The sequence below is a fragment of the Pleurodeles waltl genome, chromosome 1_2 (genome assembly GCF_031143425.1).
Source record: "Pleurodeles waltl isolate 20211129_DDA chromosome 1_2, aPleWal1.hap1.20221129, whole genome shotgun sequence".
Lineage (NCBI taxonomy): Eukaryota > Metazoa > Chordata > Amphibia > Caudata > Salamandridae > Pleurodeles > Pleurodeles waltl.
Window position 1 is genome coordinate 930058467 of NC_090437.1, and position 25298 is coordinate 930083764.

Sequence of the window (25298 nt, forward strand, 5' to 3'; positions counted from 1 at the left end):
TCGACTAAAACGGTATACAACTGTTGTTGGAATAAATTTGTGGCATGGTGCACCAACAAATCTGTTGACCCCCTGTCTGCCCCTCTTTCAGAGGTTCTTCTATTCATTCTTTCCTTAGCCCAGCAGGACTCTTAAGGGGTATCTGTCTGCCATTTCCGCCTTTCTTAGGCTTCCTGATCAGCCCTTACTCTTTAAATCTCCTCTTGTGAGTAGGTTCTTAAAGGGGCTCACCCACTTATTTCCTCCCACTCCCTTCATCATGCCTCAGTGGGATCTTAATCTTGTGCTTACTTTCTTGATGTGTACTCCCTTTGAGCCTATGCATAATTGTCCCTTACTGCTCCTCACATTCAAAACTGTCTATCTCATCGCCATCACCTCTGCTCGCAGGGTGAGTGAGCCTCAGGCCCTTTCTTCAAAGCCTCCGTACTTGTCTGTACACCCCGACAAAGTGGTGTTACGCACTAGAGCTTCCTTCCTTCCTTCCTAAGGTGGTTACACCATTTCATGTAGGCCAGTCCATCACTTTGCCTACCTTCTATGCACCCCCACATCCTTCCCATGAGGAGGAGAGGCTCCATCATCTGGACCCGAAAAGAGCATTGGCGTTCTATCTCAATCGTACTAAAGACTTCCGGGTGGACGATCAACTCTTTGTTGGCTGTGTGGGTGCGAAGAAAGGGAAGGCGGTGCAGAAACGTACCATCTCTCGATGGGTGCTTCTTTGCATCAAAATGTGCTACGCTTTGGCGAAAAAGCAACCTCCTGACGGCTTGCGGGCTCATTCTACCAGGGCCACTGCTGCATCCACTGCGTTAGCATGCGGAGTTCCTGTCCTGGATATCCGTCAGTCAGCTACGTGGGCGTCTCTGCACATGTTTGCTAAGCATTACTGCCTGGACAGTCAGGTCCGTTGGGACGGCTACTTTGGCCGTTCGGGCCTGCAGGACTTTCTAGTATGATCTTAGTTCACAGCCCACCACCGAGGATGGCATTGCTTGGGTATCTATTCTAAGGTAAGGAATCTGCAACTAGAAGTCTCTATCAGATGTACAAGTTACTTACCTTTGGTAACAAAATATCTGGTAGAGACATATTCTAGTTGCAGATTCCTTACCGCCCACCCATCCTCCCCACTTGCGAACTGATTTCTAGGGACAGGGATTCCCCCCTTTCAGGTCCTTAGCTCTGGCGCACCAATATCAGTGTTCTTTGCGGCTCTGCGCTTTGGGTGGAAAGTCATTAAAAGAAACTGACGTCACTGCGTGAGGGCGGCGTCTATGTACTACTCCCGACATCATCATGGCGATCACAACGCCTGCGGAGTCGACCGACGCGCAAGGGTATTGCTTGAAGAAAAAATCTCCGGATCCAGTCTGACGCCTGGGGGAAAATTCTAAGGTTAGGAATCTGCAACTAGAATATGTCTGTACCAGATATTTTGTTACCGAAGGTAAGTAACTTGTACTTCAGGACCCCTCAAAGACCATCAAGAAAATGTCACAAGGATACGTGCTGCCACAATTTGCCAATGAAGGGACTTTTTTTTCTTTTATTTTTTTGGTTGCTCTGGGACAGGTATTTTTCTTTTCATTGGTAAGGGTTACGTTTGTCCCAGTTAGATACTGGCAGTTCTCATGTGGTTTACCCCATCCATCCAGATTATAGGACATGTTGAAGTCAAGAAATGAATGCACTCAGCCAGAAACAAAAAGGCCTACTTTCATCTGAATGGCAGAAATTTCAAACTTCAAGAATGGACTGTGTAATTTCCAGGGATCTGCTGCTCAGCTGACATGGACGTCATAAATAAACTAGACACTCATCAGTTCATAGGCTGTCAGCTCAACAAGACCTGTGTGGACCATGCCTAGGTACCTCCCTAATTGCAGACATGAGGCAGGAGGTATCCACAAGTCTGTGACTAATCCTGGTATCCTGATAAAACTCTACTGCCTTGCTTATGAGTTACTTCTGATCTTTCCTGTCAGGAAACCACAGCCAGCACAAGGAGTTCAGAGACACTGACCCAGAGTACCAAGAGTTATTTTCTAGTATACAAGAGAGATGTCTCTTCATGGATCCTCTTGTTGACAGTATTTTGTCATCTCCAGGACCCTGGAACATCTACCTCTAGTATGGTTGTGACGGTCAGCTGCGCACTCTGCAGTGAGATTGAGCATTATTGTAAGACCAATGACCTAGATGATCATAGCATTGGAGAAGAACTGGAATTTCCATGTGATATTTTCTAAGTCAGGAAAGTCAGTATTTGGTCACTTTGCTAAGCAGAAAGAAAATATGGCCAGCCAATTTCTCTAACACCATTAATAGTTATCCTTCCAAATTTGCCACATAGTAACTAAAGTTAAAAGGGATGGACTAATGTAGAATCAAAAGCATGCTTGAAGAATTGGCAGTATAACTTGAAAAATATGTATGGCATCTACATATTGTGCCCTGAGCTAAATGTTCACCCAGCTGCAGGTGCATTTCATTCATGCTCTACATGGTGTCATAAGCAAAGAACCTTCAGACCTTGAGCTTTTGTTTTTTTTAACAACTTCATTCTTGGATTTTATAACAGGGTGGGGAGGGGGATACATGGGAAAAGACAGGGCAACATAGACAACACCTGATTCAACAGAGGCAGTAACAGTGCTATGTCAACATTCTTATATCAATGTAATTGACATCTAACTATATTGTAGCTCTGAGTGTAAATGTTCAGAAAAAGGCAAACAATGTATTATTAAACCAGCCTCATTCCCCCAGTTATCATCGTCCAAAAGAGGTATGTTGCAAATGCCTGAACTGTGTAAAGTCTGAGCAACACCATGGCAATGCCTCTTGTTCTGCTCTCCCTTTTGAACTATGTGATAAACGGGTGCCAAGTCTTTTCAAATGTATCCATTCAATTGTGACTTATTGCTATGAGTTACTCCACTGCATTTAATGTCCATACCTTCAGCCACCACATATTAAGTGTGGGGCGGCCTGGTAATTTCCACATATGGGCAATACTTAGGTGAGCCACTAACAGGAGGTGTGAGATCTGCTTTGCCATGGGGGTAGTCATGAGGTAAGGGCCCGATTGCCAGATGCGCCAGTAATATAACTAGTGGTTATTGCGGGAGGGTGATGTTTGTTATGGCCCTTATTAATGCTAGTATGTCCTGCCAGAAGGCTTGAATGTGGGGGCAAATCCACCACGTGTGTAGCAAGGTGCCATGTTCCCTGCAGCCCTTTCAAATCAAATCAAATCATTAACATTTATAAAGCGCGCTACTCACCCGTGCGGGTCTCAAGGTGCTTTCAGCATAAGTCTGTACTGGGGACCATCCTATATAGTCTCATAGGGGCGAGGTACCATTGTGTTAATAGTTAGTAAGCATTCTGTTTATTGTGTACACACCTAGAGGACTTCGATGCCTTCTGCCAAATGGTATTCCACATGCTATCTTGGATATTCATCTCTTGAGGTCTTTGTCTCTCTCATTTTGTTACGTAGGCATGTGGCTTGTGAGGACTGAGTTCTAGTATGTATTTGTAGAGCCTTGAAATGCTCTGATGTGCCTTTGTTGCTAAAAAGATAATTTATGAGAATCTCCTCCCTGCATAACCTCGAAGGTGTCTCCCTCCTACCCAGTGAAAAGCTTGTGTCCGCCTGAAGTGATCACCTCCGCCCACACCAAATTTGCGGGCCAACCTTAAACTGTTGTTAATGAGGGAAACTGCATACAGCATTGGCTACAACGTTCCCATATCACACAGTTCTCAAAGCATTCAACACTGTGATGCATTATTGACTGCCAGTTAACACCCCAATTTAACAGAACCACCTAAACCCACATTGATCTGCTGCATTTTCATGGATTCAGTGCCCATATGAGTGACATTCAATGGCTAAATGTGTGACACTTAAAGTGGCACTTTCTTGCAATTAAAAGCCAGCAATGAAGTCCATGAAAACTGATAAATATCAGAAATTACACTATTTTGAGCAACAAAAAGCTCTAAAAGATCTTGAAACTATTTCACACACCTGACATGAAGGATCACTAACCTGCTGCCTTTTATAAGCTGATGGCACTGTAAAACGATGCGTGACCATGATTTTAAACAATAAATAAGTCTTTCAGAGGTGGTAGTTTATTAAAGTTCTGTGGACGTATGCAAGCACCTGCAATTAAATATAAAAATGACTGGATGAGACAGATTGTCACTTTCATTATAAAATAAGCAATGTACTACTAAAGTATATATGTACATTAAATAAACACAGCACACACTGAGTATAACATCTTTCCAACTGAAAAAAACAGCAAAAAAGAAAACACACTAAGATCAGGGACTAACAGCTATGTCAGATCATTCACAATGTTCTTGTAAATGTATCACAAGCTGACAGGGCCATGTTCCTTAATTGTACCCTTTATAACGGTTATTGCCATTTGTAATTTGAGATAAAATTTAAAATAAAATAACAAGCATGCGTGAGCGCGCCCTTGGTTTATCTATTTTGTTTTTATAATAGTAAGCAACGCATCCCTTAAGGTCGATGGACCTTTTGACTTGTTTAAATTTTATAAAGAGCTAGTTATAAATACACAACAATATCAAACAATACAAATCATTAGAGAGTCAGTAAAGACAATGACAAAAACAATGCTAAGTTCACAAAAATCAGTCTCAACCACAAATGATAAAGGTAAAGAAACATCACAGGTTGACCAAATCTTCTAAACATTCTCAATTTAAACAAAGCAATAAGAACAATAAATTCAATAGCGAAAACACTCATCAATAGCAGCAACATTTGAGTAAGAGAAATAACACATTTGTTCAACACTAGAAGGATGTCAGCTCATAGAAATAGATGAAAACACCTAACTAACTTCGGATTAGCATGTTGGGCTTCGTGCAAAAGTTTTAGTAACACTAATTTAGAAAACATCTAGCTACGGAGCTATCAAAACAGCAGCAGTATCAATACAGAAGCAGTTGGTACCTGAAAAACAAAAGACAAAAAAAAATGCACAGAACATTCATATTACCTGTCCCTAGTGAAATCAGCAAAACAGCTTCAGCTTCATCAGGGGGACAGCAGCATTAGGACAGGAGCAGGGAAGGGGGACGGTTTAGAATTTGGACTATAAGATCACTAAACCATCAGATCATTAGTTCAGCATTGAACAGGCAAAATAAACTCAGAAAAAAAAGTATCAGAACATTAGTAGACTGGCTGGCAAAGCACTAAGGCCCTCATTCCGACTTAGGCGGGCACCGCCCGCCAAGCGGAAACCGCCATTTGGCCGCTCCGCGGTCAGAAGACCGCGGAGGCCATTCTGGCTTTCCCGCTGGGCCGGCGGGCGCCCGCCAAAGGAGCGCCCGCCGGCCCAGCGGGAAAGGCCCTGCAACAATGAAGCCGGCTCCGAATGGAGCCGGTGGAGTTGCAGGGGTGCGACGGGTGCAGTTGCACCCGTCGCGATTTTCACTGTCTGCAGTGCAGACAGTGAAAATCTTTATGGGGCCCTGTTAGGGGGCCCCTGCACTGCCCATGCAGTGGCATGGACAGTGCAGGGGCCCCACGACACCCGTTCCCGCCATCCTGTTCCTGGCGGTAAAAACCGCCAGGAACAGGATGGCAGGAAGGGGGTCGGAATCTCCATGGCGGCGCTGCTTGCAGCACCGCCATGGAGATTCAGCCCATGCAGGGGAAATCCGGCGGGAAACCGCCGGATTCCCTTTTCTGACCGCGGCTTTAACGCCGCGGTCAGAATGGGCTGGGAAGCACCGCCAGCCTGTTGGCGGTGCATCCGTGGTCGTCGATCCTGGCGGTCGATGACCGCCAGGGTCAGAATGACCCCCTAAGTGCCAAAGTGACAGATCACCAGGAGCATGGGAAAGACGTCTCTTGAATGAACCAAGAAAGAATGACCCCCACACTACAAGTGCAGAATGGTTATGTTAAAACTATCACATATTTGCTATTGGTAAGAAGCATCAGGCGAAGAAAGAACAACCAATTACAAAAACATCATATATCAGCAAAGCATTAGGAAAGATACATCAGAAATGTTTGCAGGACAGCGATTGGGTGTGCTCCATTTGCATAGTTCCAAACTATACTAAATGTATCATCCCGCTCTTCTTCCGTCCATGACTCTTTTGTTTGGCATGTTCCAGATATGCTGCTAGATAGTGGTTACATAAGACGTCATATCCTCGGAAGAAAAACATGAGTTAGAAACATAACTTCAGACAAATATGAAATTCAAACAATGGAACCTGTTATACAGCGGACATGAGATCATACAAATGTTACACTGACTAGAACGTCGGCAGTTTGATAACTTCTAGCTGAAGCCTGGTCTGCTTGAGGCCCAGCAGAAAACAAGAAATACTATTAATTTGTCAGAGAAACACTTTTAAAGAAACCTGCTTCTTAATACAGCATTAGTATTTATTATTTGTGAGTGCATGTGCAGGCCTTGTAGTCAATGGTGGCCCTTAACGAAGGCACATCATGTGTCACACCTCAATTTCAACGTTAATACATCTCGTATATTAAAACCGACACAGGAATATATGTAAAAATGATTTGTTAATTTTCATCACTCACACAAGCTATCGTATTTTGTGCTTCCATGTAAATTGTTGTAGTCACAGTTCATGCTTTCTTTTTGACGTTTTCAGATGGAGAATATCTATAACATATTTCACCTTGAGGCCTGTTTATTTGGAACATTAACATAAAAGACAGAGCGTTGGAGTTCTTAAGAACATCCTTTTTTATTGGTGTGGAGCATAAAGGGCGGTCTAGCTACTTTTGAAAGAAACAAGTTGTTGTTTTTCTGGGTACCAAAAATAGTGAAGTCTGCTTCAAGGAAATGCCAAATTGCATGCATTCTGTACAACACAACCTCACCAGTACACAGTTTATTTTGATAACAACACTTTCTCTTGCATTTCTGTGTATGTCCTCAAAATGGGCACCTGGTATTGTGCAAATTCTTGTTCTAAGCAAACTAGATCATGGTCCATTAACTTTAAGTAAGTTGCAAACCATTCCACAAAGAATAGCACACTATAAAAACTTGTTTTGATGTAAAGTTGTACGGTCTGACTCTATCTAAATAGGTCCCAATTCCATCTTAGGAAAATGGAAGTTGCCATCTTTGGTAATGGGAGTTGCATCTTAGGTAAATTATGCAGAATCACTATCATGTCTGCCATTTGATGCAGATGTCGTCTGATCTTATCTTTCTGAGAATTGTGAAAGTGTCAAGCCATTCAGCTAATGACATAGAAATAACACCTGATGCGACATCACTCTGAGACAAGTGTCTACGTTTCACCATTTCAAGGTTGAATAAAAATAAATAGACATATATCCAAAATAGTGTAGTCTGAATTTATGTCCTTTTGCCTTATGTTTTCAAAAGGAAAAATCTGGGATGCACACCCTGAGGCACGTAATTTATGTCAGACATTCCAATCTCTGAATAGATTTACTATATAAGGACTGGCACTTGACCACTTATCAGAAGAGGTCCTTCACTCAGATTATTGCAATAGATTCTGCCACAGATTGTCTCACCTACTGCCAGTGTATTTAGAAGATACTACATCCTGCCTGCTGCTGATAAAGCTGAGTCCTGGAGAAATGCTGCTACTGCAGCATGTACTTTCCCTTCACACAGAGCACTGTCCTCATAGCTCTGCTAAAAATGACAGCTTTTGCTATAAACAAGATATGCAACACATCCCTTCCCCCTAGAAACTCCAGACTGCTAGTTGCTCTACGTTCCATGTTCTTCTAATGTAGCACATAGAAGTATGTTTTATGGTGTTAGAATTTAGTTGACATTCTAATCATTTTGGAAATGTTCATTTTATTCTTGTCACTTATAACATGCCTTAATGCTGTTTTTATGATATCTTGCATTTTTGTTTTAGATGTCATGAGAAACAGATTTGTTCTATTATAATACATGCTTTTTAGTTAAAGTCTATTCTTCTCAATGCAGTGTGGATGATATTGTAAATAACAAAATAAGTTTGTTTCTGTTACCATAGTGCGTATAATCCCTTTTCAGGGATTGTTAGTAAACCAAAATCAGTAACTCTGCTCCCACAATGTAGTAGGTGGGGTTCTGTGTCACATTCAGTGTTGGTGCACTGAACCAAGTTCACTTATGTCACCAATTAGTGGGAAAGCAAAACTTGTAGAACTATACCAAAGTCATATTTTATGCAACTGTTGGTGCCCAACATGGGGCTTGTATCTTGTATCTATTTCACTATTCACACACGTGAACCATTATTACGTCATTATGGAGACATTCATAGTAATCATGGTTGCCTCCTATTGGGGATAATGGAGCACCTGTTTGCGTAGGTTTGTCAAGCTTGATTTACAAAACGTTAATCCCCATTCTGTAGGGTTTTAATTCTTTGATTCCAGTTTAAATTGTATCCGTTCACTGTGGCAGCGCCTATTTTGATAGGGGCCAATTATAGGGAAGCAGTTATTTAGCATGTCAAAGCTCGAGGCGTCCACAAAAGGGTGTGAGGGGGCAGTTACTTGCGCAATAGCAGAACATGTGCTGTATGCTTTTGAGAACTTTTACTCAAGGTTGGAGTTCGAGCCTATCAATTCTGCCTCAGGGCAGTTTCATACCTACATAGCGGTAGATCTATAGAGCTTATCAAGATTTGGAAATCCTTTTGACTTACCAGGAACACCAGAACTTGTTTTCTGGGCAGTTACTGCATACACACTGCAATGTCATTTTGGGGCCTCTAAGCAATGAAAGGGCTACGTGGCCAGTCTTGGCTGCCTACATGCCCATTCCTTTCCCGGACAGTTTAACAATTACTGAAGTGACTGGGGTTTTAAACTATACAGTAGTCTTGAAGAGGAGACTGGTACAGTTCGTACAATGTAATTTAAGCTCCAGACCAGCTCTCACAGCAGGACCAGTAGCACCTACACAGGTATAAACCATTACTCCACAGACTATTAATGCTATCATGGGTAAAGCACCCAAAAAGCATGATGAAATGGCTTTCTGGATTGCTCTTAAGCCTAACCGCCTAGAAGAAGTGCATCTGTACACTACATCCCAAAACCAACCTTGAATATTCACTGTGTTTCTTCCTCTTAGGATGGTGTTTCCTGTAGATATATGTAACACCTAGGTAAGTATTTTGGTATGCATTTACACTACCACATGACACGCCCTCACTAGCAGTTCACCCTAAAGTACTGAAGCAGATACAGAAACGGAATGAACACAGAGCTGCACCCGCTCAGGACTTAAGAATGAAGTTAATGGACAAGTTCTCCACAGTTTCATCTATCGTCCTAAGCAACATTAAAGGAGAAGCTTTGTTCTAGCTATGAGATTACAAGTGGTTCCAGTTCAAGATCATGAACGGGAACTACCAAAAGTAATCACGGACGTTTATATCTCTGTAGGGCGTGATACCTTGAGTACACAACCTGTCAAACCACATTTGAAACCTAAAAATGACACTAAAAATAACTCTTTAAGGGAAATCTGATGGGTTCTTTTAAAGAGAAATATGCAACTAAAGGGAAGAAGAAACAGAGGGACAAAGAGAAAAGATGAACTGGATCACCCACTTCTCGTGAGTCCAGTAGGGGTTGTTACAACTTAAGAGGCTGCAAAAAATGTAAAAAAAAAAAAAAAAAACTGAACGGTATCAGTATTGTGATAGCCGCTCTTCATGTTTTCAGGACACTGAAGGCAAACAAACAGAGAGGTGGGTCGATCTAAGTACCGAAGAAAGGAGGAATGCAGAAGAAAAGGTGAAGCAGGACACAAGATTGATGTGAGCGTAAACAGGGTGGATGAAGGATTGGACACTCAAAGCTCATGAAAGAAGAAGGTAGAAGGACTTTCTGAGAAACATGCTGATACAGCTAAGAGTCCCACTGTGAAACAGGACTTGGGTAAGAGCGCTTTTAGACAGTGCAGCAGAAGTCATAATAGTGCATCAGGGGCTTCAAAGGTTTCTGGATGTGAATCCAACTGATGAATTCATACAAACTGAGATTTGACTTCAGATAAACATTTATATCCTCCTGGTAGGGTTTATAATCTAAACATCCAAAATTGAACGGGATATACCACATACTATTAAAGAAGTGTTCTAGTCACAATTGTTTGATGATCATGACCTCATTCTAGCTGAAGAAGGCTGACCTCCAGTCTTTATTAGGGAAGCGCCCATGGGGGAGCAGTGATGGGGGAAAATTATAAGGGTAGCTTTCTAATTAATAGTACCTGAGGACGTCAGGGAAATCTACACCGGTGAATGGGCTATAATATAGTCTTCAGCCTTATACATAAATCGAGCAGGGTAGGACAAAAACTCAAATCCACATGGCCTTACCTTACTCAGCGAACCTCAGGCACAATACACTTTAATACCAGAAGCCAAACTTAGTATGAAAGCAATATTAGATCAGTTGCAATACCAGGGCATAATAGCGCAGTGTTTGTCACCAGTGAACACGCCACCATTTTTGCATCATCAAACCAGATGGCTTCAATGAAATAGTTTTAGATTGTAGGGCTTTAAATTCACATGTGCAAACTTATGTGGTTTTAAACACACATACTACAGGTTTAATCACCAACCTGGTGACCCTGGACATGTCTAATGTGTTCTTCAGTCAAAATATTGCACTTGAAAGTGAGTATTTTACCACCTTTAGTATCAACAGGGTGCAGTTCCACACTAGCTTATAGGCTATAAGAACAGGCCTGGCTTACGCTCCGCATGTATCATTCAGATCTTACAACTAGATGCTGAGGTGTTGTCATACATTGATGATATCTATCTTACAGATGATGATTTAGATCTACATCTAACAAGGACAGAGTTGTGACCATATTAATATCACATGATTATAAAATTAATTTAAAAACAATGAACATTGCCTACCTAATGGTGGCCTTCTTAGGATACAAGTTATCCACTGAAGGCAAGTGTGTGGCTCCGGAGTTCAGAAATGTTCTACAGTGCACCCTCGAGATGTACTGAAAAAGTTGCAATCCTGGCTGGGAATTCTCAACTTTGGATGTGTTTACTTGCCTCACTATGCCGAACGAGTAAATCCCTTTCGTGACCTGATTTCTCCCACATTTTCATCCAAACAATGGATAAGCGAGCACGCTATCTTGTGAGCTTTAGAAACAGACATGCTTTATAAACTAGGAACAAGACTACCAAACTAGTTACTAGAGTCATATTCAGTCACCATGGTTATACCTATGTTATCTATAATGAACTCCAGACTGTTCCTATTGCTTACAAGTCTCAATTGTATTCTGTAGCCAAAGCATGTTTGCATCCACCAAAAGAATCCTTGAAGCTGTAAAAACAGCTATTTTGAAGGAGTGCCCTTTGACACAGGGAAAATATATCATTGTTGTTTCTCCCGTACTGGCACTAGAGGCGGCCACCACCACAAGCATTCCCAGTGCTCACGCCCTACACCCTAGATTGGTGCAGTCGATGTAATGTTTCAGTATGATTCTGCTCTTCGTAGACAAGCTTTTCTCCAATATGAATCACATGTTGCTCCAACTACTTTGTCCATCGAGTCTTACCATAGTGTATTCTAAACAGATGACTGTGCCCAACCAGATGTATGAACAAAGTACAATTACTCCGCAACTTGTGTGGCATTGCAAGGTGTAGTAAAATATAGTAATTTCTATCCGCATTGTACATACATTAGAATCAAAGGCGACAGAACTCCACAGCATACAGAATTACATGCCCAGTTACTTGCATTGCAAAAGGCTGACTCGTCAGATCCCATACTTATTGTGTCCAGCTCATCTTTCTACGTGCAAGGTAACAATGTTGACTTGCAGGTTTGGCATTTGAATGGGATTAAAGATTCAAAGGGAAAATCTTTAAAGAATAAACGACTTTGCAGAAAGGTAGCTGTCTTACAAGATAAGCTTTCATTAGTCCATGTGAGATACAGTTTGGACCATCAGCATGTTGACATTCACGCTAAAGGGAACTGTGCAGCTGACTTAACTGCTAAAACTGCAATCCAGACTTCTAGATTTGTAGTCCTGACCACATCTCAAATGAAAATCGACACATATCTTAACAGCCATAAATACAACCAAACAAGGTAGAAAACCTCCTGCAGGCTTTTCCCCAAATAAATATACACCTTTAATTCAGATAACATTCCTGTAGTCACACTCCAGGAGTGGAAGACAGAATAATACCGAACAGTCTATCTAGGTTAGATTTAATCAAATAAGCTCATGAGGGATTGGTATTGGCCCATGCAGAAATTAATGCAACCATAGCAATGTTACAGGAACACTACTGGTGGCCTGGTTTATATAAATAGGCTAAGGTTTATGTCAGGTATTGTTATATCTGTCAGCAGATTAAACCCTCCACTGTCAAAAGACCCTCGCCTACTCCTCTCACAATCTCTAACATCCCCTTCTAGGTGATTTATTTGAATCACATTTGTCTACTTCCTTCGGCCAACCAATATAAATATATATTAGTGACAATTGATTCCCTGAAACTAAAGTGCTTCAGCAATAATAAAAGATCTGCAGTGTCTGGCAGTAATTGGAGCAGTATATTCATTTAATTCAGCCAACAGTCATGCATTTACCTCTAAGGCTTAGAGGGATTCCGTGTCTTCTCTTGGAGTTTGTCTGCAATACAGCAACCTGTCCAAAGCTGAATTGAACAGGGTTATTGAACATGCTAATGGCATGAATAAACAAGCCATGAATGCTAGGATACTGAGTTCAGGTCTTAGTTGGTACCATCATTTATATGAAGTACAGAGAGCATTGAATAATTTGGCTAGATAAGTATTTGGAGGACACACTTCATACAAGGTTCTCTTTGGAGTTTTTATGCATGTGCCTGGCTTTGTTAATCCAGGGAAATTGGCAGGCTCAGGAAAATTTTACTTAGAAAAATAACTGACTGTGGAGAATCCAAGGCATTGGAGAAAAGCTGACGCCGCTGAAAGCAATTGTGACTTCCTTTCCATTCTGCATCCACTTCAGAGCACACCCAAGGCCCTGGCATCAGTTGATTATGCAACATGATAAACCTGCTTTAAAACTTTTCAGAGATTGCGCCGATGACTTTGCCATTTTTATATCCTCAAACTCTCTCTAACATTCATCAGTCCATTCAAATTGGATGCTCTTCTTAAGTAACTCTCTAATACAACAAGAACGCTTAGCCAAATGCAGAACATATCTTGCATAAAACTCTGCAATGCCTAAGAAGGCTTGTACTTTTTCTTTTTTTGCAGGTTTAGATTAGAATTAACCAAATCATCTTTAGGCCTTGACTTTCTGTGATTACATGCTCCAAATAACTTATTTCTGGATGGCAAAACTTACACTTTACACTCCTAAGAGTAATGCCTTTACAGCAGAAAATACTCAAAACTTCTCCGACTTTGGTCATATGATCTTCTAAAGAATCAGTGAAAACAAGAACATCGTCCTGGAAGAACGTTATTCCATTGACTTTCCCCAGAAAATATTTTATCAGTCTCCGAAAAGCAACGCTGCAGAACACAAACCAGGCGTCATCCTGTTAAATCTGTACACTCCATTATAGGGTAATAAATGAAGTGAGATCTTTAGATTCATCAGATAACTTAACCTGGTGGTAAGCTGAACTATGGAATGTGGCAAAATACTTTACAATACCCAACACACGGATCATATCCATTATGTTGGGTAATGGAAATCTGTCTTCTATTGATCATATTTATTAGGTTGCATAAGGGAAATCTGTCTTCTATAATTTATGTGTAAGATGTCTCAGGTTCACACACAACCTGATATCCCCAGAGCTCTTGGAGGCAATATCCATGGGTGCGATCCAGTGGGAGGCTTCCCCATTTTCTATAATTCCTTCAGCTTGGAGTCTATTTAGTTCTGCTTCAACAGCTCCTTGTGCACTGAACAGAATGTTCCTCTCCTTGCATGAGGCAGGTGTTGCAGCATTCTTTTAACTTATGCGATGCTTGTATCCTTTAACACGCCCCACCTTTGTAGAAAACACTTCAGGAAATTCCTTCATCAACAGTTCTTCCGTGGTATCCACCTTCCTAATTTGGACCTTGTGATCAGCATTAGGACCAAGATAAATCCCTAACAACTTTAGGTGGGGCCAGCTCGATACTGCATCCCCTTGCACAGGTACATAAATCTTTCCACAAGCAATATTCCCTCAAAAGATAATGTTAGCCTCAAAATACCCAATCAAGTCAATGGGTTTGCCTCCATAACTGGAAGGAGTGACATATGGATCAAGTAATTGGACTATCCCATCAAAATAAGTGTCTGAAAATAACGATAACTTGCCCCAGAATCCATCATCATGGAAACGCTAATGCCCTTAAGTTCCACATTATCAGATGAATACTCACAATGACCATTTGATACACATTTCACATCACAAATCACTTGAAGAATAATATCAGGTTTATCACATAGTGCTTCTCCACTAACTTTGCTTTTAGGTTTCTCCATAGATTTACAGCATCTGGCGCAGTGTCCTTTCTTTCCACAAATATTACACACTCTGCGCAATGCTGGACAGTCCTTAGAATTTGCCAAATTATTTGATGACTTACACCTAAAACATAATAATTTACTTTTACCATTGCCAGGATTTTGTTTTTTTGTTTTCATGGCAATGGAATGCACAAAGGACCCTGTCTCTTTAGATTTCTGCAACTCATGGATACAAGATAGGTAATGCTCAACTTGTTTAGCTATAATCAACACCTCTGTAAGTGTTAAATCATTCTTTGACCTACGTTTTTCTGACTTTCTTCTGGGATCACATCCAAAAAAAATAAGATATCGGAGGTGAGCGCGTGTGACTGCGCCAATTTGTAATCTATAATTTTAGTGTTAATCCTGAATCTGTGTCTTTTATCTATTCTATATATGTGCACTGCTAGCCATTGTTTTTTTAATGGTGTGAGTCCTCATGTTTTAATACGACTAGCTGATTGTTCATTTTTAAAACGAGCGCTTTTATCTTTTTATCAGCGCTCTCTTTGGGGGCTGTTGAGGGCTACCTTTTCGTGACCGGGGGTCCTCCTTTTTTTTTTCTCGGACCTCGCAGGAAGTTTGGGCCTGTTAGAGCCCACTTCCTGTTCCCGGCAGGGGACCGCTTCCTGCTGGTTAGCGGTCTAGTTTTCTACAAGGGGATAAAACGGCGGCAACAACACGGCCGCGCAGCGGGCACGCCGCTAGCGTGCCGAAGGCCCGCCAAAGTCAAGCCCGTCTGCGCCCGTCCGCACCAGAACGGGCCAGAGGGCCAGGGATTTTACATCTTCATTTAAAAGGGGCATGTATGCCTCTTCAGATCTCCGCAGCTTGGCCGGCACTTCCTGCCCCCATACGCTTGTGCCTGGTAATTCTGCCTCCTGGAAATGTGCGCGATGTAACTGGATTCCGCCTATGCCCCTAGCAGTTGAGGAGCATAGAGTTTTGGGTGAAGGAAGGAATAAGATGGATCACGCTAATCTTGGGGGCATAAAGGACATTAGGAAAATGGGATCCTTTGCCCTCATCAATGCCAGATCCCTTCCCAAGCACAAATTTGAAATTAGTGAAGTTATCTCTACCTTCAACATAGACTGTCTTTTTATAACTGAAACCTGGGATAGGCTTGATTCGGACCCTGATTTCATTGAGGCTTCCCCCGCAGGTTACTCCTTCTACAGGTCAGATAGGACTACGGGTAGAGGTGGTGGACTGGCTATTATTTGTAGGTCAGACCTCACCTGTACTTGGAATTGCACGAGTTCTACCTCAGATGTATGTGAAACTATGTTTTTAAACTTTCACACGGTCTCTCTTTAGTTTTAGAGAGTCTTTTAATCTACCTTCCTCCTTGTCCCCTTCCCAAGTTCCTTTTGAAATGGACTGATTTGTTGGAACCTCTTATTATGGCCCCTAAAGCCATTATACTAGGGGATTTCAATATCGATTTTGATGATATGAGTAATCCGCTGGTCACCAAATTCCTCAATCTTATGGCCTCTTTGGACTGGGTCTTAAAGGGGGGTCCTGCTACTCATATAGCTGGCCACATCCTCGACGGATTTTCACCCGTCCTGAGGAACAGTTAAAGCTTACGACTACCCCGTTAGACTGGACTGACCATTCGCTTTTGACTTTTAATTTTACTGAAAGACAGCCTTTTCTCATACCCAAACCCCAAATAAACTGATAAGGCAATGGAAAAGCATTAAAGCCGAATCCTTGAGAACGGCACTAGAACACAGTTGGAAGGAACCAAATGTGTCTGCTCTGCCGCCGCTGGCTCATTTTATTCAGGGAATTGCCTTGGCCATTGATTCATTAGCCCCCTCTGAAGGTCTATGCGCCACGTACCGGGAAAAAACCCAGCCAACCATGGTTCTCCAAGGATCTCAAATTATTTCAGAGGAAATATCGACAACAGGAGCGCCGCTGGAGACTTGGTCCCAGTTCTAGTGAGAAAGCGAATTTAAAATTTGCTCTACCTACCTATAAAGAGGCTTGTTTTATGGCTAAATCAGAATACTACACTTCAAGAATTAGAGAGGCGGACAATTCCGCCAGAGAGTTGTTCAAAGTTATTAACACCTGGGCGGACTCGACCTCACTGTTAAAAGAACAGGAGGGAGTGCGTAAATTAATTTGATTTCTGGAAAAAGGGGATCCAGCTATGCTATGGAGATAAAAACACCTACTCAGATACCCAGGTGGGTTTAATAGAAGGTTCTGTGTGGTGTGATTAAAAGAAATGGGGGACCAGTGTGAGAACAATGACTCACAAGGTCACCTATCTAAAAGAAGTAGCCGACATGTTTCTGCCCTTATAATTGAGCTATGGAGGGTCTCTGGGCATTCATCAGGGCGTTGGATCCCTGTTGCATATGCTTCTTAAGCGCTGCAGAAATAATCACAATAGAAAAAGGGGTGAGGAAGGGCCTACCTTAACCAAGGGAATACCTGGGGAGGACCAACAATAAATAGAATAATAAAAAAACAGACCAAAATTGACGGTGAGAAGGTAATCCACAGCAAACCACAACACACGTGACAAATTTCATGCAGAACACAGGAGTACTGGTTGCAATTAAAAATAACAGTCGCATCAATGCTAGCTATGCAAGGCGAACGATAAGTAAGGGCAGACAATTCCTTACCCTAACACTCGAGGCTAGTAGCCTCAGGTATCCTGGAGAGGGAGCGTCCCCTTATAGTCAGACGCTAGGATTAGGAGGAAAAGAGCAGAGGGGAAGAACAAAGATGAAAAAATAGAGAGAGGGTGTAGTCAAGAAATAGATGGTAGAAGCCAAGAACGTGGTGAAAACAATAGAAATCTGAGAAGGAGGTCACTGGAGAGGGGAAAGAAAGGGGAGGAAAAAAGGACAAAACGGGGGAGGGGCAGAGGGGGAGGGTGGAAAACAAAGAAAAAGAAGAAGAAGAAAGAAAAGAAGAAAGAACACAAGAGAAAAGGGAATGGGGAACAGAACCTGAGAAAGAGAAGGAAAGAAAGAGAAAAAGAAAAAAGAAAGACATGTGGAAAGTTGAAACAGGAGAGAGGAGGGAGAAAGGAGGCTTCTTATCTGTGTCTCCAGCGTTGGCCGACTCACTGCATCAAAGGTGGGCGCTCTCTCTGCGCCTATACCGACCTCTCCTTCAGGACCGCTTGGGTGAAGTGGCCTGGTTGTCGGTAGCTGATATAGTGGTCTAAATAGGGTAGAATGAGCTACAGCTGCTGGCAATCACCGTTGAGGCCCGGGGGCCGGAAGTCATGCGAGCTGCCTTCGTTTCTGTAGGCCAAAGAGTACAACGGCCAACCCCGGACGTGTCGGGGGCCGGAAGTGGCCTATGGCGAAGGGGGCGCCCCTGGGTTACGCTGCCCTCACATATTGATCCGTCGGGGATCACCAGAGCTGCCGTGTTCGGCGACCGTGGCTCAGGGAGATCCCTTGCTTGGGCGGATACGCCCACCCGCGAGTGTTGTCGGGAAACGTAGTTTCCCGGCATCTCTCCGGGCTGCCTACACGCGAGTCGTTGGGAAACGTAGTTTCCCAGCGGCGAGCGAGGCTGCCATTGGTTCGGTCTGGTCGAAACGGGGAGTACGGGGCGGGATGAGGGGGGAGGGAAGGATAGGGGGGAAAAAAAGGGGAAGGGAAAGGGAGGGGGGGAGAGAGAGGGGGAAGGGGTTGAAAAAACAAAAAACAAAACACAAAAGACAAAACAAAAAAGGGGAAAATACAAGGGGATAAGCAAGAGACAAGGAGAGATGAAACAGAAGGGGAGACAGATAAAAGAGGGGGGAAAGGAGGGAGAGAGAGGGAAAGCAGATGGAGAGGAGGGGGGGGGATAAGGGATAGAGATGGAGTGAGGGGGGGAGAGGACAAAGGGGAAAGAAACAGAAAAAAGAGAGGGGAGGACGAGAGGGAAAGAAGGGTGAAGGGAAGGGGGAAGGGGGTCCAAGGGGAAGCCAAGGGTCGAGGAGTAGGGGGACATCAGGAGAAGAAGGGGTAAGGAGGTGTGAGAGAAGGGAAATTAGTGGCAGGAAAGAGAAAAAGAAAAATGTAAAGGAAAGTGAGAAAAGTAAGAAAAGGAAGCGAAAGAAGAACAGAGCGACAAAGGGAAGGCAAAAGCTAGTCAGTGTGGAGGGGGAACAAAAGGGGAAAGGCCAGAGAGGGGAAAAAAGGGGGAATTTAGAGGGTTCTAATTATGAAGAGAGAACCAAGGTATCTCGTCATTTAATCCAACCGTGTCGGTGTGCAATCTCCAAATCCAGCGTTGTTCCACCCTAAATAGTTTTTCTGACATGTTAGGGGTCGAAGGAGAGAAATGTTCCAGGACCGTCCAAGACATGTCATCTGGGGAGTGGTTTCTTTGTAGGAAATGGCTAGTGAGCTTCGTTGCGTCTCGTTTGCACCTAATCGTGCTTCTATGTTCACAGATTCTGGTGCTAACCTTCCTCGTAGTCATCCCCACATATTTAAGTAGGCAAGGACATTTGATTAAGTAAACTACGTTTTTGCTGTTACAATTTGTAAGTGATTTTTGCACCCATGGGGTTTTAAGGTCAAGATCGATGGTGGCAGATCTGTGGGTAAAAGGGCAAACGCTGCAATTGCCGCATGGGTGATGACCTGCGGGGGCCATTTGCCAAAGTGTAGTCTGTGTGGGACGTTGCTTCTCCTTTGGTCTTGTGTGGACCACCATGTCCCGTATATTGATTGCTCTCTTATACCCGTGTAATGGTGGTTCAAAGGGTAAACCACCTGATGTCAAAATTTTCCAATTCTCTCTTATAATCTTCTGGATTTCATTGGATAGGGGATTGAAAGTGGTGACACATACGATCTTGTCCAGGCTTGGTTTCTGTGCTCGGGGCTGTAGCAGCTGGTCTCTGTTATTGTTGCGTGCCCTTTTTCGTGCCCTATTAACCAAATGTGGGGGATAATCCTTGGTGTGTAGCTTGGTAGTTAGTTTGTCTGCATGTTTGCGGTAATCGGTGATGGATGAGCAGTTTCGTCTTAACCGTAGGAACTGCCCAACCGGGAGGTTATCTCTTAGAGCTCGTGGGTGGAAACTCTGGTATTGTAACAAATTGTTGCAGTCTGTTGGTTTATAGTAAACTTCAGTGGCTAACCCGCCGTCATGTTCATAGATGAGTAGATCGAGGAAAGGTAGCTTGTTTTCACCTATGTTCATTGTAAAGGTTAGAAATGGGTTAGCCCCGTTGAGCCAAACAGCGAATGCCTGGGCCTCTTCTTTACTACCAGTCCATATTAGCAATACATCATCGATGTATCGCTTCCAGAGTTTTATCTGATCTCGGTAGGGATTGTCCTCATGCAAGACCGTATGTCTTTCAAAGTGGTCAACGTATAGACACGCTAGACTTGGGGCAAATGTGCTACCCATCGATGTGCCTTGTGTCTGCAAAAAGAAACTATCTTCAAACTTGAAGTAGTTTCTGGTGAGAGCGAAGTGTGCTAAGTCCAGTATAAACCCAGGAGGGGTTTGGGATTCACCCATATGTATGTCCAGCAGGTTGCTTATCACTTCCAGGGTAGCCTCTTGCGGGATGTTTGTGTAAAGTGATTCCACATCAAGAGTAATTAGAAGTTCCTTATATTTGTCAAAGGCTATAGATTCCAGTAAAAGGAGGACATGGGTGGTGTCCTTAAGATAGGTCGGGATTCTTTTAACTAACGGTTGTAGGAAGAAATCCACAAATTTTGACAAGGGCTCTAGTACTGAGCCTATCCCGGAAACTATGGGCCTTCCGGGGGGAGGGATCTTCTCTTTATGTACTTTTGGTAGAATATAGAAGTACAGGATTTTTGGGTTGGTCTGTATCAGATATGATGCCTCATGATCTGTGATCCAATTGTTTTCCTTCCCTTTTGACACTAGGAAGGTGATTTCTTCTTGGACATCAGTTGTAGGATCACGTGCCAGACGCTTGTAGTGTCTGGTGTTCCCCAGAAGTCGCTCACACTCGTCTCTATACATTTTTTGTGGGAGAATCACTGTGGCCCCGCCTTTGTCTGCTGGTTTGATAATAATATTAGGATCGGCTGTCAGGCTCTTCAGTGACTCTATTTCGATTTTGCTCATATTGTGGAATACTTTGTTGGATTGATCTTAAGGGATACTGATTTCTCCTATTCAGAACCAGAACAGAACTGGCAGGTCTGTTTCGTAAGATCCGCCTAAAAACCTTTTTCCTCGGGAAAGAATTTGATACTCCCGTACAGAATACAGGACTACGCCCGAAGTCCACCTTTTGCCCCCCAGCAGGGCAAATGCCCCCAGAGGTACTGGCCTTCGAGAAATCAGTATCCCTTAAGATCAATGGGCTGACTGAGTCATCCAACAAAGTATTCCACAATATGAGCAAAATCGAAATACTGTTTCCCGACAACACTCGCAGGTGGGCGTATCCGCCCAAGCAAGGGATCTCCCTGAGCCACGGCCGCCGAACACGGCGGCTCTGGTGATCCCCGACGGATCAATATGTGAGGGCAGCGTCACCCAGGGGCGCCCCCTTCGCCATAGGCCACTTCCGGCCCCCGACACGTCCGGGGTTGGCCGTTGTACTCTTTGGCCTACAGAAACGAAGGCAGCTCGCATGACTTCCGGCCCCCGGGCCGCAACAGTGATTGCCAGCAGCTGTAGCTCATTCTACCCTATTTAGACCACTATATCAGCTACCGACAACCAGGCCACTTCACCCAAGCGGTCCTGAAGGAGAGGTCGGTATAGGTGCACAGAGAGCGCCCACCTTTGATGCAGTGAGTCGGCCAACGCTGGAGACACAGATAAGAAACCTCCTTTCTCCCTCCTCTCTCCTGTTTCAACTTTCCACATGTCTTTCTTTTTTCTTTTTCTCTTTCTTTCCTTCTCTTTCTCAGGTTCTGTTCCCCCTTCCCTTTTCTCTTGTGTTCTTTCTTCTTTTCTTTCTTCTTCTTCTTTTTTCTTTTTTCTTTGTTTTCCACCCTCCCCCTCTGCCCCTCCCCCGTTTTGTCCTTTTTTCCTCCCCTTTCTTTCCCCTCTCCAGTGACCTCCTTCTCAGATTTCTATTGTTTTCACCACGTTCTTGGCTTCTACCATCTATTTCTTGACTACACCCTCTCTCTATTTTTTCATCTTTGTTCTTCCCCTCTGCTCTTTTCCTCCTAACCCTAGAGTCTGACTATAAGGGGACGCTCCCTCTCCAGGATACCAGAGGCTACTAGCCTCGAGTGTTAGGGTAAGGAATTGTCTGCCCTTACTTATCGTTCGCCTTGCATAGCTAGCATTGATGCAACTGTTATTTTTAATTGCAACCAGTACTCCTGTGTTCTGCATGAAATTTGTCACGTGTGTTGTGGTTTGCTGGGGATTACCTTCTCACCGTCAATTTTGGTCTGTTTTTTTTATTATTCTATTTATTGTAGGTCCTCCCCAGGTATTTCCTTGGTTAAGGTAGGCCCTTCCTCACCCCTTTTTCTATTGTGATTATTTCTGCAGCGCTTAAGAAGCATATGCAACAGGGATCCAACGCCCCGATGAATGCCCAGAGACCCTCCATAGCTCAATTATAAGGGCAGAAACATGTCGGTGGCTACTTTTAGATAGGTGACCTTGTGAGTCATTGTTCTCACACTGGTCCCCCATTTCTTTTAATCACACCACACAGAACCTTCTATTAAACCCACCTGGGTATCTGAGTAGGTGTTTTTATCTCCATAGCATAGCTGGATCCCCTTTTTCCAGAAATCAAATTAATTTACGCACTCCCTCCTGTTCTTTTAACAGTGAGGTCGAGTCCGCCCAGGTGGTATTGTCCTACCTGGGTGGGGCTAGGTGGTCATATGATGAAGCATGACACTATATAGTGTGTGAGACCACCTAGTCCGTAAAGGAAATCCCCCTCTACAGACCTCATACCACCCCACAATCCATCCACAATTTACCTTTAGTCGAGGTATAGGATTGGTCTAGTGTCGCAACTGGCACACTATCGATCTACTTATAGTTACAAGAACCCCGTACTCTCTTTTGTGATTTAGTATTGTGTTTGGGAGTCGAGTACGGTGTGTGTCCTTCCCGCTCCCTCATACTCTCCCTTTGTGTAGTGTCAAAGTTATTAACACCCTTACCACTTCCCTTGGTACGCCTGAGTTGGAGAACTCTCAGGACTTCTGCAACAAAATAGCTAAAAAAAGTTTAAGTAACATTTTAAGCATTCACTCTAGCTTCATTTCGGGCAAGGCTCAGGGGAACTCTCTCCCTATGGATGCTACGTCGATGTTTCCCTCTGCTTCACTCACTGCCATCCCCGATAACACTCAACTACTTTCAAAGTTCAAAACTCCATCTCATGATGCAATAAGTGAGTTACTCCACGAATGTAAATCAGGCTCCCCGTTAGATCCCTGCCATTCTTCAGTTGGTCCCTGAGCTGGTGGCATCGGCGTTAGTCCCCATCTTTCAGGAGGTTCTCACTACCAGCATATACCCAAATGCATGGAAAGAGACTATCATTATCCCCCTAAAAAAGAAGGAAACTGGAAAGAATGATGACCTAACTAATTTACGCCCCATAGCTTTGCTTCCTTCTCTGGCCAAAATTTTTGTAAAATATATTAATAAAGAACTGGTCAATTTCTTGCTAGATTCAGGGGGCTTAGATGTCTCTCAGCATGGATTCCGGAAATCCCACAGTACTGAATCTGCTCTCATTTCTTCATCAGATACTATTCGCAGACTGGTAGATGAGGGCCAGGGTGTCTTTCTGGTTTTGCTGGACCTGTCAGCAGCATTTGATACCATCGCACCCCATATTCTGTTAGAACAACTATATCATATTGGTGTCAGGGATCAAGCAATTAAGCTTCTTGAATCCTTTCTAACCAATAGGTGGTCTACGGTAAGCAGTGGAGACTTCAGATCCCCTGCTTATCTTTTGCCGTGTGGGGTTCCGCAGGGCTCATCACTCAGCCCTACTCTATTTAATGTTTATGTTGCCCCGCTGGCAGAATTAATACGCTCTTTTGGCTTCATTCCTACCTCCTACGCAGATGATACTCAACTTATCATTCTTATCAATAAAGACGTGGAGGAAGTTGCGGCTCGTTTTAACGCCTGTATGTTAGCTGTAAATAGCTGGATGAAGGCCAACTGGCTAAAACTGAACTGTGGAAAATCTGAGATTCTCTGCTTTGGTATTAGCAGGGAACAGTGGTCTCCTAGCTGGTGGCCTAAAGAGTGTGGCACCCCTCTACTCCGGGTTCCACCTCAAGGAATTTAGGACTACTTTTTGACGACCATTTATCTTTCAAACCCCAGGTCAATCAGACCGTTAAAACATGCATGTGGATTTTGAAGAAATTGAAGAAAAGTTTTCCCTATATTCTAAAACAATGGAGAATTACAGCTACTTTGGCCCTTGTCCTGGATTACGGTAACGCCCTTTTGCTCCACCTGGACAAAGGATCTCTTAATAAACTGCAGCTGATGCAGAACACAGCTGCCAGAATGTTACTGAACCATCCACGATCGGCTTCTGCCAAGGATAGCCTTAAACGTCTACACTGGCTCCCGGTAGCTCAACGGATCTCTTTTAGAACTCTTTGTATTACCCACAAAGCCAATCATGGGATCGGACCTAAGTATTTGACGTCCAAATTACAGTGGTACAGACCTGAAAGACTGTTGCGTTCTGCCAGTACCCATCAAATTCAAGTCCCCCGCACCAAGAAGGCAAAGTGGAGTGACAAAGCCTTCATTATCGCGGCTGCAAAGATTTGGAACTCACTCCCTCTAGAACTTAGGAGAGAGCACAACTACCTCACTTTTAGAAAACAGGTTAAGACCTGGCTTTTCCCACGATAAGTCTGGACCCTGATTCTTTTTTCTTGCAGAGATCGCACAGTCTCACCTTAGTCAGCGCTTCGATGCCCTTGGGCCGGAACGCGCTTTATAAATACACTATACATACATACATATCTGGTGACAGAAATGCATGCCATTTATAATGAATGAAATAAATATTCAGAGAAAGAAGTTGCCGAAAGAATTAGACACATAGATGAAGAAAATCTGCAAACAGCTTTGAAAGTTATTGACAACGGAATGCTCACACTTTCTACAAGAGTGTGCTCATGAAACTACTTTTCTTAGCCTTAGACCTTATAAAAGCAGGTCTGGGTTTATTGCAATATGGTTAGGCCCTTTCAGGGCAATTATACAATTAAATTGGGTGTTCCAAACACTCAAATCTGGTTTTGTGCCTTGGAAGCCTCTCAATGAAACAATATGTTTGAACCACATAATTTGACACTTGCTCAGAAAACAATGACAATCAGTATAGTACTATAAATGCAAGATGCACCATTTGCAGCCAGTGACACTGCACCTATTATCTGTTTAATACACAATATAATTTCTTTACCCATTATGTTCCACTTTAACAACTGCCAGAAATATAAATCCATTGGCTGGCATGAAACTATGCACAATTCACAATTGTTACATTCATGGCAATTTTATTTTTCCTACATCTGTTTAAATGAAAAGGAAGGCAACCCTGTGTACATTAGCAAATTGCACAATCCCTTGGGACAGTCCTTTCTGTGTGATACTGTATCGTTGGATGTAATGTGGAGTACCTTGATAACAGGGATAAGTTGTGTTTTATCTGTTTCC

The 25298-nt window shown here is 43.2% G+C and overlaps 1 protein-coding gene across 2 annotated transcripts in view; it reads left to right on the top strand.

Moving 5' to 3' along the window:
- Positions 1–25298, top strand: part of MTMR7 (myotubularin related protein 7) — a 372736-nt gene that overhangs the window by 327486 nt on the left and 19952 nt on the right. The gene's annotated exons all lie outside the window — the stretch shown is intronic.